Raw genomic sequence first — 14,199 nt, 5'->3', positions numbered from 1 at the left:
TCATATATCCTGCAGGTTCATGAGGACGGCTGTATATCAGCAGCAGATGGGTAGTTGCCTCCGCTCCTTAACTCTGTTGGGTTTATTCCTGATTATAATCCTTAATGGAAAAATGAATGTGCTGTAACAGGGCACTGGTCTCCGCCGAGGAATCTTTGCCAAATTGATCGGCTGCCTGGAAAATCGGAACCAAGTCTCAAAAATGTGACAGGTGCAAGATGGATGGAGCTAAACTTACAAGACACATTGTCCAGGCTACACTTCACTGAGGATGGTTCCTTCAGAGGTGGCAGTGCAAGCCTAAGTAGAACATGTCTGCAGTCAGGATTAACTTGCATAAGGAAACCTAAAGGGGTACTCCGGTGAAAAACTATTTTTTAAATCAACTGGTGCCAGAAAGTTAAACAGATTTGTAAACTACTTCTATTTAAAAATCTTAATCCTTCCAGTACTTATCAGCTGATATATTCTACAGAGGAAATTATTTTCTTTTTGAATTTCTTTTCTGTCTGACCATAGTGCTCTCTGCAGACACCTCTGTCCATTTTGGAACTGTCCAGAGCAAGAAAGATTTGCTATGGGGAATTGTTCCTGCTCTGGACAGTTCCTGACATGGACAGAGGTGTCAGCAGAGAGCACTGTGGACAGACAGAAAATAAATTAAAAAATGTTTTCCACCAGAGTACCCCTTTAAATGGAACCTGTCACATTGAAAACCCAGCCGAGTCTGCGGTAACATTTTATAGAACAGGAGGAGCTGAGCAGTCTTTATGCACACTTATGGCTGTGAATCACATGACTACTTAGCCCGGAATGAGCAGAGATTTACATGAATAAATGAATATTAATCTGCTCAGCTCGCTCCCCATACTCTTTAAAGGGTACACCACTGAACTCGCATTCGGAACATTTTTTTATCTGAACGCTGGGTGCGGGTTGCAGGGGTTGTGATGTCACGGCCATGCCCCTGGTGACGTAATGGCACGCCTCCTCAATGCAAGTCTATGGGAGGGGGCGTGGTGACATCCACGCCCCCTCCCATAGACTTGTATTGAGGGGACATGATATGACGTCACGAGGGGCATGGCCGTGATGTCACGACCCCTGCAACTCACACCCAGCGTTCAGAACAAAATGTTGGGGCAGTGGAGCACCCCTTTAAAGAGTATGGGGAGCGGAGCATACTTTTTACTTACTTACATGCTTACTTACATACTTTAACATGATGCCTGCAAATTGAACTGCATTTTTAATGTGACAGGTTCCCTTTAAGGGTACATTCCCACTACGAAATTCCCACGGAATTCCACGGGCGGAATTCCGCAAGCGGAATTCCGCGGTGTGAACTTAACATTAGTGTGAATGGGTCTCCCCGAGAACCTGTTCACACTATGGAATTTCAGCGGCGGACAATTCCGCCGCTGAAATTGTTCCACGCAAAAAAAGAACATGTTCATTCTTTGCACGAATTCCGCGAGCACTGCAAAGCCATCAATGGTGACGGCTCAGTGCCCCGCGGCCCTAGCACCGAAGTATTTTCGGCGGCGGCGGCCACCAGACGGAATCTCTGCTCACTGAATTCAGTGAGAGGAGATTCCGTAGTGTGAACGCACCCTAAAGGAGCTATTTAAAGAGTACGACCCCTTTGTATATGCTTTAGGAAGCCGTCTCATAGACAACTATGCATTCTGTGCGGATATTCTCAGTGCTGCCTGTTAGTAATAGCGCCCACATATACTATAACAGGGATCTTTTCAGTGCTACCTATCAGTAATAGCGCCCACATATACAGTGGTCCCTCAACATATGATGGTAATTCGTTCCAAATGAACCATCGTTAGTTGAGACCATCATATGTTGAGGGATCCGTGCAATGTTAAATATAGGAAGTTATACTCAGCTTTCCCCGCCGCTCCGGACCGTCACCGCTGCACTGGATGTCGCCCTCCATCGCTGTCGCCGTGTCCCCGCGGTGTCCCCGCTGCTCCGGACCGTCTCTGCTGCCTGGGATCGATGACCATGCAGGGGACCCTGAAAAGAACAGTCCGGAGCGCTGAGGACAGGTGAGTGATCATCACCGGACCACACATGGCACCTTAAACGGCAATCCGGTGGCAGCTGAAGCAGTCTGCGTTGCCGGATAGCCGTTTATGCGATGGCCCCGACATACAAAAGCATCATATGTTGATGCTGCCTTCAACATACGATGGCCTCTGAGAAGACATCGTATGTTGAAATTATCGTATGTCGGGGCCATCGTAGGTCGGGGGGTCACTGTACTATAACAGTGATCTTCTCAGTGCTGCCTATCAGTATAGTGCTCATTTTATTCTTTACACAGTAATAGTTTTCCTCTTAATGCCCTGCACTGTACAAATGCCCCTTTTGTGCCCCTTACTGTGTAATAATTCACCTTCATGCTCCTTGCTGTACTACAGATCACGGCACAAAAAAAAAAGAGCCCTCATGCAGCCCTGAATATGGAAAAAAAAATTAGAAAGTTATAGGGGTCAGAATAGGGAGACTATAAACAAACTTATTTTGTTAAAAAGTCTGAGTTTTTTAAAAACAGTACAATAATAGAAAAGCATGTAACATGGGGATCATTTAAATCGTATTAACCTACAGAAAAAAGAGATCCTGTCAGTTTTACCATAAAGTGCACTGTATAAGAACTAAAATCTTCCAAAATTTGCTAAACTGCAGTTTTCTTTTCAATTTCCCCACAAAATAATATTTCATTGGTTGCACTGTACATTTTATGGTAGAATGAAAGGTGTTATTACAAAATACAATTGATGGTGCAAAAAAATATATATAAATATATAAAAAAAAGCCCCCATATATGTCTGTGGATAGAAAAATATAAGAGTTATGGCAAAAATCATAATTAGCTGTGTCCTCAAGGGGTTAAAATCTTAAATCACTCCTCACAATATCTATTACTGGTTCCACACTGGTTAGGCAGCGATATATGTGCTGGAATTGAAGATTTAACCCCCCCCCCATACTTTCCCCTATTACACTTACTATGGATCTTCCAAGACCTGCGATGACATCATCAGGATTCCTGGCCTATAGGAGTCATCACAGGTCCTAGAAGGTCCATAGTAAGTCTATTAGTGCTGTCCATGGACTCTTTGCAGCCCAGACAGCTTTAGGGCTATACTAAGACTACTGTATTTTGATTTTACTGTGATTTTGGGAAAAATGCTGTAGTGTTAGTAATGCCCTAAAGCACCTTTTGGATGGGGGCCCTGGGCAACTGCTCGAGTTTCCCCCCCTAACGCCGGCCCTGCCTTAAGCATGCAGACAACTGTGCGATACGAGCACTGATCTTGGGTCATCCTCCTCTGACCCCTTCTTTCTCCATCTGTGACTGCTGCAAAGTTACCTCTCTGCTTTTTGATCACCGCAGCCAAATGCTTTATTGAGGCAACTTTGGCTGTCAGGGCGTGCAGGGAATTGTAGTTTACAAAAGCTGGAGAGCCTCAAGTTGGGGAATACTGCCTTAGGCTATGTTCACATGGTGGAGAGTCCACGCCGACATTCCACAGACAGTGCAGCGCTGTCTCATAGATGGCAATGCATTTCTGGGCGGAATCCGCAAAAACATTGCACATTGCAGATGTTGCTTCCGTGGAAATTCTGCTGCGTGAACAGAGCAGCAGAATCCAATTGAAATCAATGAGACTTTGCTGCTCCGGAATGTCCATGCAGAATATTCATGCGGAATTCCGCATGGACATTCTGGTGTGTGAACATACCCTTAAAGCCGTGTTTCCCAACCAGGGTGCCTCCAGCTGTTGCAAAACTACAACTCCCAGCATGCTGGGAGTTGTAGTTCTGCAACAGCTGGAGGCACCCTGGTTGGGAAACAGTGCCTTAAAGGCACACTTCATCAGTGCTGGAGTGTGAAGCGAGTGGATTATGACAAAGAAGTTCCCATTTTCATGTCCTGAATTCATGCCCTGCCCTCTCACACCCAGCACTATACATTTATCTATTCTCTGCGGACCACAAAGAGCACTTGTTATATACTTCATACATTACCCACATGTTATTATTTAGGTCCTCACTTCCAGTTACACAAGGTGTCATGCCAAGATGACTGTAATGGCATGTCACGTTTCTATAAGAGGAAGATGATCACCAGTCACCTCATTACCTGCTGCTCAGTCACAACTGATGTTACTTAATGGAAAGTCAGTCTCTCGTGTTCAGCTTACCTCAGCAGTGTGTGTGCCAGCTGGGTAAGACAGGCTTCGGGTCCTAAAGTTCCTTCAGGGTGAGACGTCATGGAAAGAAATGTTCCTAGCGGATATTTATGGCCATGTAGTTTCTGTAAATAAAGTTGCAAATCTGTGTGTACACGGTACCATTTAGGCCAATAGGGGGCAGCCATCTTACCAGGCTTATCCAAAAATTAATCTTGAAGGGGTATTTCGGTTGAAAATATTTTTTTTCATATTTATTGGCTCCAGATTTGTAAATTACTTGTAAATCTTAATCCTCAATCAGCTGTTGTATGCTCCAGAGGAAGTTGCACTGTTCCTTTCTGTCTGACCACAAAGCTCTCTGCTGACACCTCAGGAACTGTCCAAACCAGGAGAGGTTTTCTATGGGGATTTGCTTCTACTTTGGACAGTTCCTGACACGGACAGAGGTGTCCGCAGAGAGCACTGTGGTCAGACTGGAAAGAACAACTCAACTTCCTCTGTAGTATACAGCAGCTGATAAGTACTGGAAGAATTAAGATTTTTTAATAGAAGTAATTTACAAATCTGTTTAACTTTCTGGCAACAGTTGATTTGAAAAAAAAAATGTATTCCACTGGAGTACCCCTTTAACTGCTTAACCCCTTAAGGACCAAGGACGTACCGGTACGTCCTTGGTCCTGCTCTTCTGATATAACGCAGGGTTACACAGTAACCCCGCGTCATATCACGGCGGGCCCGGCGTCATAGTGAAGCCGGGACCCGCCTCTAATAGCGCGCAGCGCCGATCGCGGCGCCGCGCACTATTAACCCTTTAGCCGCGCGCTCAGAGCTGAGCCGCGCGGCTAAAAGTGAAAGTTCCCGGCTAGCTCAGTCGGGCTGTTCGGGATAGCCGCGGCTAATCGCGGCATCCCGAACAGCTGACAGGACAGCGGGAGGGCCCCTACCTGCCTCCTCGCTGTCCGATCGCCGAATGACTGCTCAGTGCCTGAGATCCAGGCATGAGCAGTTATGCGGCAAAATCGTTGATCACTGGTTTCTTATGAGAAACCAGTGATCAACATAGAAGATCAGTGTGTGCAGTGTTATAGGTCCCTATGGGACCTATAACACTGCAAAAAAAAAGTGAATAAAGATCATTTAACTCCTCCCCTATTAAAAGTTTGAATCACCCCCCTTTTCCAATAAAAAAAAAAAACACAGTGTAAATAAAAATAAACATATATGGTATCACCGCGTGCGGAAATGTCCGAATTATAAAAATATATCATTAATTAAACCGCTCGGTCAATGGCGTGCGCGCAAAAAAATTCCAAAGTCCAAAATAGTGCATTTTTGGTCACTTTTTATATCATTTAAAATGAATAAAAAGTGATCAATAAGTCCTATCAATGCAAAAATGGTACCGTTAAAAATTTCAGATCACGGCGCAAAAAAATGAGCCCTCATACCGCCCCATACACGGAAAAATAAAAAAGTTATAGGGGTCAGAAGATGACAATTTTAAACGTATTAATTTTCCTGCATGTAGTTATGATTTTTTCCAGAAGTCCGACAAAATCAAACCTATATAAGTAGGGTATCATTTTAATCTTATGGACCTACAGAATACATATCAGATGTCATTTTTACCGAAAAATGTACTACGTAGAAACGGAAGCCCCCAAAAGTTACAAAACAGCTGGTTTTTTTTTTCAATTTTGTCGCACAATGATTTTTTTTCCCGCTTCACCGTAGATATTTGGCCAAAATGACGTCATTACAAAGTAGAATTGGTGGCGCAAAAAATAAGCCATCATATGGATTTTTAGGTGCAAATTTGAAAGAGTTATGATTTTTTAAAGGCAAGGAGCAAAAAACGAAAATGGAAAAAACGGAAAAACCCCCGGTCCTTAAGGGGTTAAGGACCAAGCCCCTTTTGGCCTTAAAGGGGTACTCCGGTGAAAACCTTTTTACTTTTAAATCAACTGGTGGCAGAAAGTTAAACATATTTGTAAATTACTTCTTTTAAAAAATCTTAATCCTTCCAGTACTTATTAGCTGCTGAATGCTACAGAGGAAATTCCTTTCTTTTTGGAACACTGATGACATCACGAGCACAGTGCTCTCTGCAGACATCTCTGTCCATTTTAGCAACCGTGCATACCTGATGTAAGCTAAGGGCAGCATGGTGGGTCAGTGGTTAGCACTGCTGCCTTGCAGTGCTGGGGACTTGGGTTCAAATCCCACGAAGGAAACCAATAAATAAAGCGTTATTATTATTATAACGTCAGCAGAGAGAACTGTGCTCGTGATCAGAGAGAATTCCAAAAAAAAAATAATTTCCTCTGTAGTATTCAGCAGCTAATAAGTACAGGAAGGATTAAGATTTTTTAATAGAAGTAATTTACAAATATGTTTAACTTTCTGCCACCAGTTTATTTAAAAGAAAAAAGGTTTTCACCGGAGTACCCCTTTAACCCCTGGACCCAGCCAAATTTCACTGTAGGACACGGCCATTTTTTGCACATCTGACCACTGTCACTTTAAACATTAATAACTCTGGGATGCTTTTACCTTTCATTCTGATTCCGAGATTGTTTTTTCGTGACATATTCTACTTTATGTTAGTGGTAAAATGTTGTTGATACTTGCATCGTTTCTTGGTGAAAAATTCCAAAATTTGATGAAAAAATTTAACATTTTGCATTTTTTTTTAAACTTTGAAGCTCTCTGCTTATAAGGAAAATGAATATCCCAAATAAATTATTTATTGATTCACATATACAATATGTCTACTTTTTGTTTGCATCATAAAGTTGACATGTTTTTACTTTTGGAAGATCAGAGGGCTTCAAAGTATAGCAGCAATTTTCCTATTTTTCACAAAATTTTCTAAATCGAAAATTTTCAGGGACCAGTTCTGTTTTGAAGTGAATTTGAAGGGCTTTCTTATTAGACATACCCCACAAATGACCCCATTATAAAAACTGCACCCCTCAAAGTATTCAAAATGACATTCAAAAGGTTTGTTAACCCTTTAGGTGTTTCACAGGAATAGCAGCAAATTGATGGAGAAAATTCAAAATCTTCAAATCTTCACTGGCATGTTCTTGTAGACCCAGTTTTTTTAATTTTTACAAGGGGTAAAAGGAGAGAAATCTTCCTAAAATGTGTAACCCAATTTCTCTCGAGTAAGGCAATACCTCATATGTGTATGTCAAGTGTTCGGCGGGCACAGTAGAGGGCTCAGAAGGGAAGGAGCGACAATGGGATTTTGGAGAGTGAGTTTTTCTGAAATGGTTTTTGTGGGGCATGTCCCATTTGGGAAGCCCCTATGGTGCCAGAACAGCAAAAAAACAATATATGGCATACTATTTTGGAAACTACACTCCTCAAGGCACGTAACAAGGGGTCCAGTGAGCCTTAACACCCCACACTGTTTGACGACTTTTCGTTAAACTTGGATGCGTACATTTTTTTTTTCACTAAAATGCTAGTTTTCCCCAAAATTTTACATTTTTACAAGGGATAATAGGACAAAATGACCCCCAAAAATTGTAACCCCATCTCTTCTGAGTATGGAAATACCCAATGTGTGGACGTCAAGTGCTGTGCTGGCGCACTACCATGCTCAGAAGAGGAGGAGTGCCATTGAGCTTCTGGAAACAGAATTCGTTTGGAATAGAAGTTGGGGGCCATGTGCGTTTACAAAGCCCTCCGTGGCTCCAGAACAGTGGAACCCCCCCCCCCCACATGTGACCAGATTTTGGAAACTACACCCCTCACATAATTTAATAAGAGGTGCAGTGAGTATTTACACCCCACTGGCGTTTTCACGGACCACTGTTCCAAAAATCTGTCAGACACCTGTGGGAGGTAAATGCTCACTGTACCCCTTATTATAATACATGAGGGGAGTAGTTTCCAAAATGGGGTCACATGTGGGGGGGGGGGTCCATTGTTCTGGCACTATGGGGGCTTTGTAAACGCACATGGCCTTCAATTCCGGACAAATTTTCCCTTCAAAATCCCAATGGCGCTCCTTCTCTTCTGAGCATTGTAGTAAGCCCGCAGAGCACTTTACATCCACATATGGGGTATGTTCTTACTCAGAAGAAATGGTGTTACAAATTTTGGGAGGCTATTTTCCTATTTTTCCTTGTGAAAATGAAAAATTTTGGGTAACACCAGCATTTTAGTGAAAAAAAAACTATTTTTTCATTTTTCCATCCAACTTTGAAGAATTTTTATTAAACACCTGTGGGGTGTTCAGGCTAACTATACCCCTTTTTACGTTCCATGAGGGGTGTAGTTTCCAAAATGGGGTCACATGTGGGTATTTCTTTTTTTGAGTTTATGTCAGAACCGCTGTAAAATCGGCCACCCCTGTGCAAATCACCAATTTAGGCTTCAAATGTACATAGTGCGCTCTCTCCTGAGCCTTGTTGTGCGCCCGCAGAGCATTTTAGGCCCACATATGGTATATTTCCATACTCAGGAGAAATTGCGTTACAAATTTTGGGGGTCTTTTTTTCCTTTTAACAATTGTAAAAATACAAACTATGGGGCAACACCAGCATGTTAGTGTAAACATTTTTATTTTTACACTAACAAGCTGGTGTAGCCCCCAACTTTTCCTTTTCATAAGTGGTAAAAGGAGAAAAAGCCCCCCAAAATTTGTAGTGCAATTTCTCCTGAGTATGGAAATATACCATATGTGGGCGTAAAATGCTCTGCGGGCGCACAACAAGGCTCAGGAGAGAGCGCACTATGTACATTTGAAGCCTAAATTGGTACGGAAATACCCCATATGTGGCCCTAAACTGTTTCCTTGAAATACGACAGGGCTCCGAAGTGAAAGAGCGCCATGCGCATTTGAGGGCTAAATTAGGGATTGCATAGGGGTATTCTACGCCAGTGATTCCCAAACAGGGTGCCTCCAGCTGTTGCTAAATTCCCATTATGCCTGGACAGTCAGTGGGTGTCCGGAAATGCTGGGAGTTGTTGTTTTGCAACAGCTGCACTGCGTTTCCTAGTGGAACTACGGATGTCGGGTGGATACTAGTGTAGCATAAGGTGCCTTCGGTGGTGCTCTAAAGAAAATAGAATTGAAAGTCTTTGTTTATTCAAACATACTCACATAAGGAATACAGAGGAAGACGGTGGTGGTGGTGGGGACAGTGAATGGCGACCGAGCTTCTGTTTTGCACGCTTTGGCGTGCTTCGTCTGGCCGGACGGTCGCCATTCACTGTCCCCCCACCACCCTCTTCCTCTGTATTCCTTATGTGAGTATGTTTGAATAAACAAAGACTTTCAACTGGCCGAACTGGTGAGTGCCGATGTTCTATTTTCTTTATGAAAGATGTTGTGTTTTACCCTTTATTATGTGTTAGTGTAGTGTAGTGTTTATAGGGTACATTTGCACTGGCAGGTTACGGTGAGTTTCCCGCTAGGAGTTTGCGCTGCGGTGAAAAATTTGCCACAGCCCAAACTTGAAGCAGGAAACTTACTGTAAACCTGCCAGTGTGAATGTACCCTGTACGTTCACATGGGGTCAAACCTCCAGCTGTTTCAAAACTACAACTCCCAGCATGTACTGACAGACCGTGCATGCTGGGAGTTGTACTTTTGCAACAGCTGGAGGCACACTGGTTGGAAAACCTTCAGTTAGGTTCTGTTACCTAACTCAGTATTTTCCAACCAGTGTGCCTCCGGCTGTTGCAAAACTACAACTCCCAGCATGTACTAATCACCGAAGGGCATGCTGGGAGATGCAGTTATGCAACAGCTGGAGGTACGCAACTACAACTCCCAGCATGCCGAGACAGCTGTTTGGGCATGCTGGGATTTGCAGTTTTGCAACATCTGGAGGGCAACAGTGACCTCCAAAATGTGGTCCTCCACTTGTTGCAAAACTACAAATCCCAGCATGCCCAGACAGCAAGCAGCTGTTTGGGCATGTTAGGAGTTGTAGTTTTGCAAGATCTGGAGGGCTACAGTTTAGGGACCACTATAAAGTGGTCTCTAACTGTAGCCCTCCAGCTGTTGCAAAACTACATATTCCAGCATGCCCAAACAGCTGTCTGGGCATGCTGGGAGTTGTAGTTTTGCAACATCTGTAGGGCTACAGTTAGAGACCACTATATAGTGGTCTCAAACTGTACCCTCCAGATGTTGCTAGGCAACTCACCGGCTTCCGTCGGATCCAGCCGCACGACATCGCCACCCGCCGATCTCCGTCGCCCGCTGCCTCCGACACCCGTCCGGATGGGTAAGTGGACTCTGACGCCGGTCCCCATCGTTTCCACGTTCTGCCCCGCCTATTGTGGGTGGGCAGGACGGGGAAAACGAAAGTTAACCCCCCCCACCCCCGATCTGCTATTGGTGGTCGCGTCTAGACCACCAATAGCAGGGATAGGAGGGGTGGCACCCAAGCCACCTCACTCCTATCCCTTCAGCGTGATCGTTGGTGTCTCAGACAACCGCGATCCCCCTTATATTCCGGGTCACCATAGACCTGTAATCGCAAGTGTGAATTCACTTGCGATTTGGCGCGATTGCCGACATGGGGGGGGGGGGTCTGATGACTCCCCTGGGTGTTTGCACGGGATGCCTGCTGAATGATTTCAGCAGGCATGCCGGTCCGATCCCCGCCCAGCGCACGGCGGGGGCCGAAATTCTCCATGACGTACGCGTACGTCATGGGTCTTTAAGTACCAGGGTGTCTTGACGTACGCGTACGTCAAGGGTCCTTAAGGGGTTAAAGGGGTACTCCACTGGAAAACTTTTTTTTTTTTTATAAACTGGTGCCAGAAAATTAAACAGATTTATAAATTACTTCTATTAAAAAATCTTAATCCTTCCAGTACTTATCAGTTGCTGTATGATACACAGGAAGTTATTTTCTTTTAAAATTTCCTTTCTGCCTGACCACAGTGCTCTCTGCTGACACCTCTGTCCATTATAGGAACTGTCCAGATTAGGAGCAAATTCCCATAGCAAACCTATCCTGCTCTGGACAGTTCCTGACATGGACAGAGCTGTCAGTAGAGAGCACTGTGGTCAGACTGAAAGGAAATTGAAAAAGAAAAGAACTTCCTATGAATCATACAGCAGCTGATAAGTACTGGAAGGATTAAGATTTATTAATAGGAGTAATTTACAAATCTGTTTAAGTTTCTGGCACCAGTTGACTTAAAAAAAATTTTTTCCCAGTGGAGTACCATTAAGGACCAGGCCAATTTTCTTTTTTTTCTCCTCCCCTTCTAAAAATCATAACACTTTAAATTTTGCACCTACAGACCCATATAAGAGCTTGTTTTTTGCCTCACCAATTGTACTTTGTAATGACATCATTTATTTTATATCAAACTCTTCAGCAAACCAAAAAACATTATTTGTGGGGCAAAATAAAAAAAATAAAAAAAACTTTTCGTGGCTTCCGTTTCTACACAGTGCACTTTTTGGTAAAAATTACACCTTATCTTTATTCTGTAGGTCCATATGGTTACAAGGATACCCAATTTATTTAGTTTTTTTTTGTTTTACTACTTTAAAAAAATTCTAACTACATGCACCAAAATTTGTATGTTTAAAATTGTCATTTTCTGACCCCTATAACCTTTTAATTTTTCTGCATACAGGGCTCATTTCTTGCACCGTGAGCTGTAGTTTTAATTGGTTTCATTTTTGTTTTGATGGGACTTTTTGATCGTTTTTTATTAATTTTATATGGTATATGAAGTGACCAAAAAATGCGGTTTAATTAACCTTATATTTTAATAGTTCGGACATTTATACACGCGGCGGTACCAAATCAAACTTGTATTAGGAAGGGGTTAATTCACTTTTCTGAACTTTTTTTTTTTACACTTAATTTTTTATTTAGTCTCCATAGGGGGCTATTCTATGCAATCTTTTGATTGCATACACTGTTCAATGTTATAGCAAAGCATAACATTGATCAGAGTTATCGGTGCTCTGCTGCTCCAGCCTGGTGAGGCTTCCTGGAGCAGCAGAGGACTGATCGGACAGCGAGGAGGCAGGTAAGGGTCCTCACGACGTCCACTCAACCGATCGGGACATTGTGATTTTACCGGATCGTTAACCCCGCATTTTAGACACCGCAATTAACTTTGATCGTGGTATCTAAAGGGTTAATGCCAGGCATTGTCCCGATCGGTGATGCCCAGCATTAACTGGGAGCTCTGACTGCGCACAAGCACACTTCAAACATTGGTAATGGGACCAAGGCGTTCAGGTACGCACTCGGTCCTAAAGCACCAACGACCAAGGGCGTACTGGTACGCCCTGGTCCTTAAAGATTACCTCTCATCAAAAGTTTTTTTTAGATTTTATAGTTTAATATATATAGATTAACTAAATGTTTATTTTCATGTGTATTTTCGTTTTGAAAGTTTGGCCACTAGGGTTCTCCCTAGGAGCCCCCCTCTGCCAGCTTTTACAGTGATTTCAGACTCACGCTGGCCTGGCTGTTGAGTCCAAAATTGCATACTCAGCACAGCTCCCCGTCTGTCAATCAGACAAGCGGGAGCGAGCGCTGTGCGTATATCCCTGCAGGACACCGCAGTTCTGTCCTATGACGTTCCTCCTCTCTGTATGGCACGTGTATAACCAAACAGAGAAGAGGAGACTCAGAGGCTGCCGTCCCTGCCCTGTACTCAGCCTGTATGCGCACTCCCGAGAGGGAGCGCAGCATACAGGAAGAAGGGCAGAAGCCGGCCCTGGCAGGCATCAGATGACGTCACACCTGCCGGGCCATGCCCACGTCCTCCCCTCGTACACAGCTCCAAACTGAGCTGCCGAAGATAGAGGAAAAAAGGTATTTACAGGGGGTTTTAACTAGAAATAATCACAGAAATAGAGAAAGTTAGAGTCAGGGAAGGGGATGAGGAAAAGTTTAGTTGATGATAGGTACTGTTTAAAGGAAATCTATCATCAGTATCACCCACACTAACCTGTCATACAGGCTTGTAGTGCGGGTTATACTGATCAAAGTGATACTTACTGCATCTTGATCCGTCGCTCCATTCTGCCATAATTCTTCTTTTTCTGTATATGCAAATTAGTTGCTTAGGGCATGGGCGAAGCTAAGAACCCTGCTCCGGACATTGTGATGTCATATTCGCTGGGTGGGACAGCCGTCATGTCACCTCCCATAGACTTACATTGCGGGAGCAGGGCGTGACATCACACGGGGGAGGAGTCGTGACGTCACAATACTGAGGCCCCATAGTTGTGACCTGGCAGACTCCGAGGCTGCAGCGCTGCGTGCAGCTCCCAGAGGAGGGTGCTGCATGCGAGATAGCGGGGGTCCCAAGCAGCGGGAATTCCCCCATCAGACATCTTTTCCCCTATCCTTTGGATAGGGAATAAGATGTCTTAGGGCCGGAGTACCCCTTTAAGAAGCACTCCAGGATTTTTTTTTTGCTTACATAGAGCATAATAGGTTATCACTAGAGAATAAAGCAGAGGTTCTTGTGTATGCCTAGTGCTAACTTGGTTTAACTGATGTGGCAGGCATGAGTATATAAATAGATAACTTAAATCCTTTGCTTAGGTGGCCTATGTTTCCCATGAAGTCTTTCCTATGATTGAGTTGGGTGTTTGATCATTGCACCTAGCCATCTTATGAAGCTGCTGGTGGTCCTCACCTAGGTAAACTCATTAGAAAGTTTAAGTGGGTTGGGGCCAATTCACAATATGTGCAGTTTGATGCGTTTTCTTTTTAGATAAATATTAACATGAGGCAAAAGTGATTTAACCTATAATCATAACTGGTGTTTTATGAATATTGTAGCTTGTTTTATGAGTTAGTCGTTGTAATGGTAGCATGTACTGAGTCTGCCTCGGCATATTCTTGTATTATAGATAGCGTCTTCTCTCAGATACCCCCAGCGGTCATGTAAGTAGCGATGCGCTTAATGTATGGACCTTGTGCACTAGTACTGGGGTAAGCTTCAGCAGATTTGTTTACTA

This window comes from Hyla sarda, chromosome 12, assembly GCF_029499605.1.
Source record: "Hyla sarda isolate aHylSar1 chromosome 12, aHylSar1.hap1, whole genome shotgun sequence".
In the NCBI taxonomy this organism is placed as follows: Eukaryota; Metazoa; Chordata; class Amphibia; order Anura; family Hylidae; genus Hyla; species Hyla sarda.
This window is presented reverse-complemented; position numbering follows the sequence as displayed.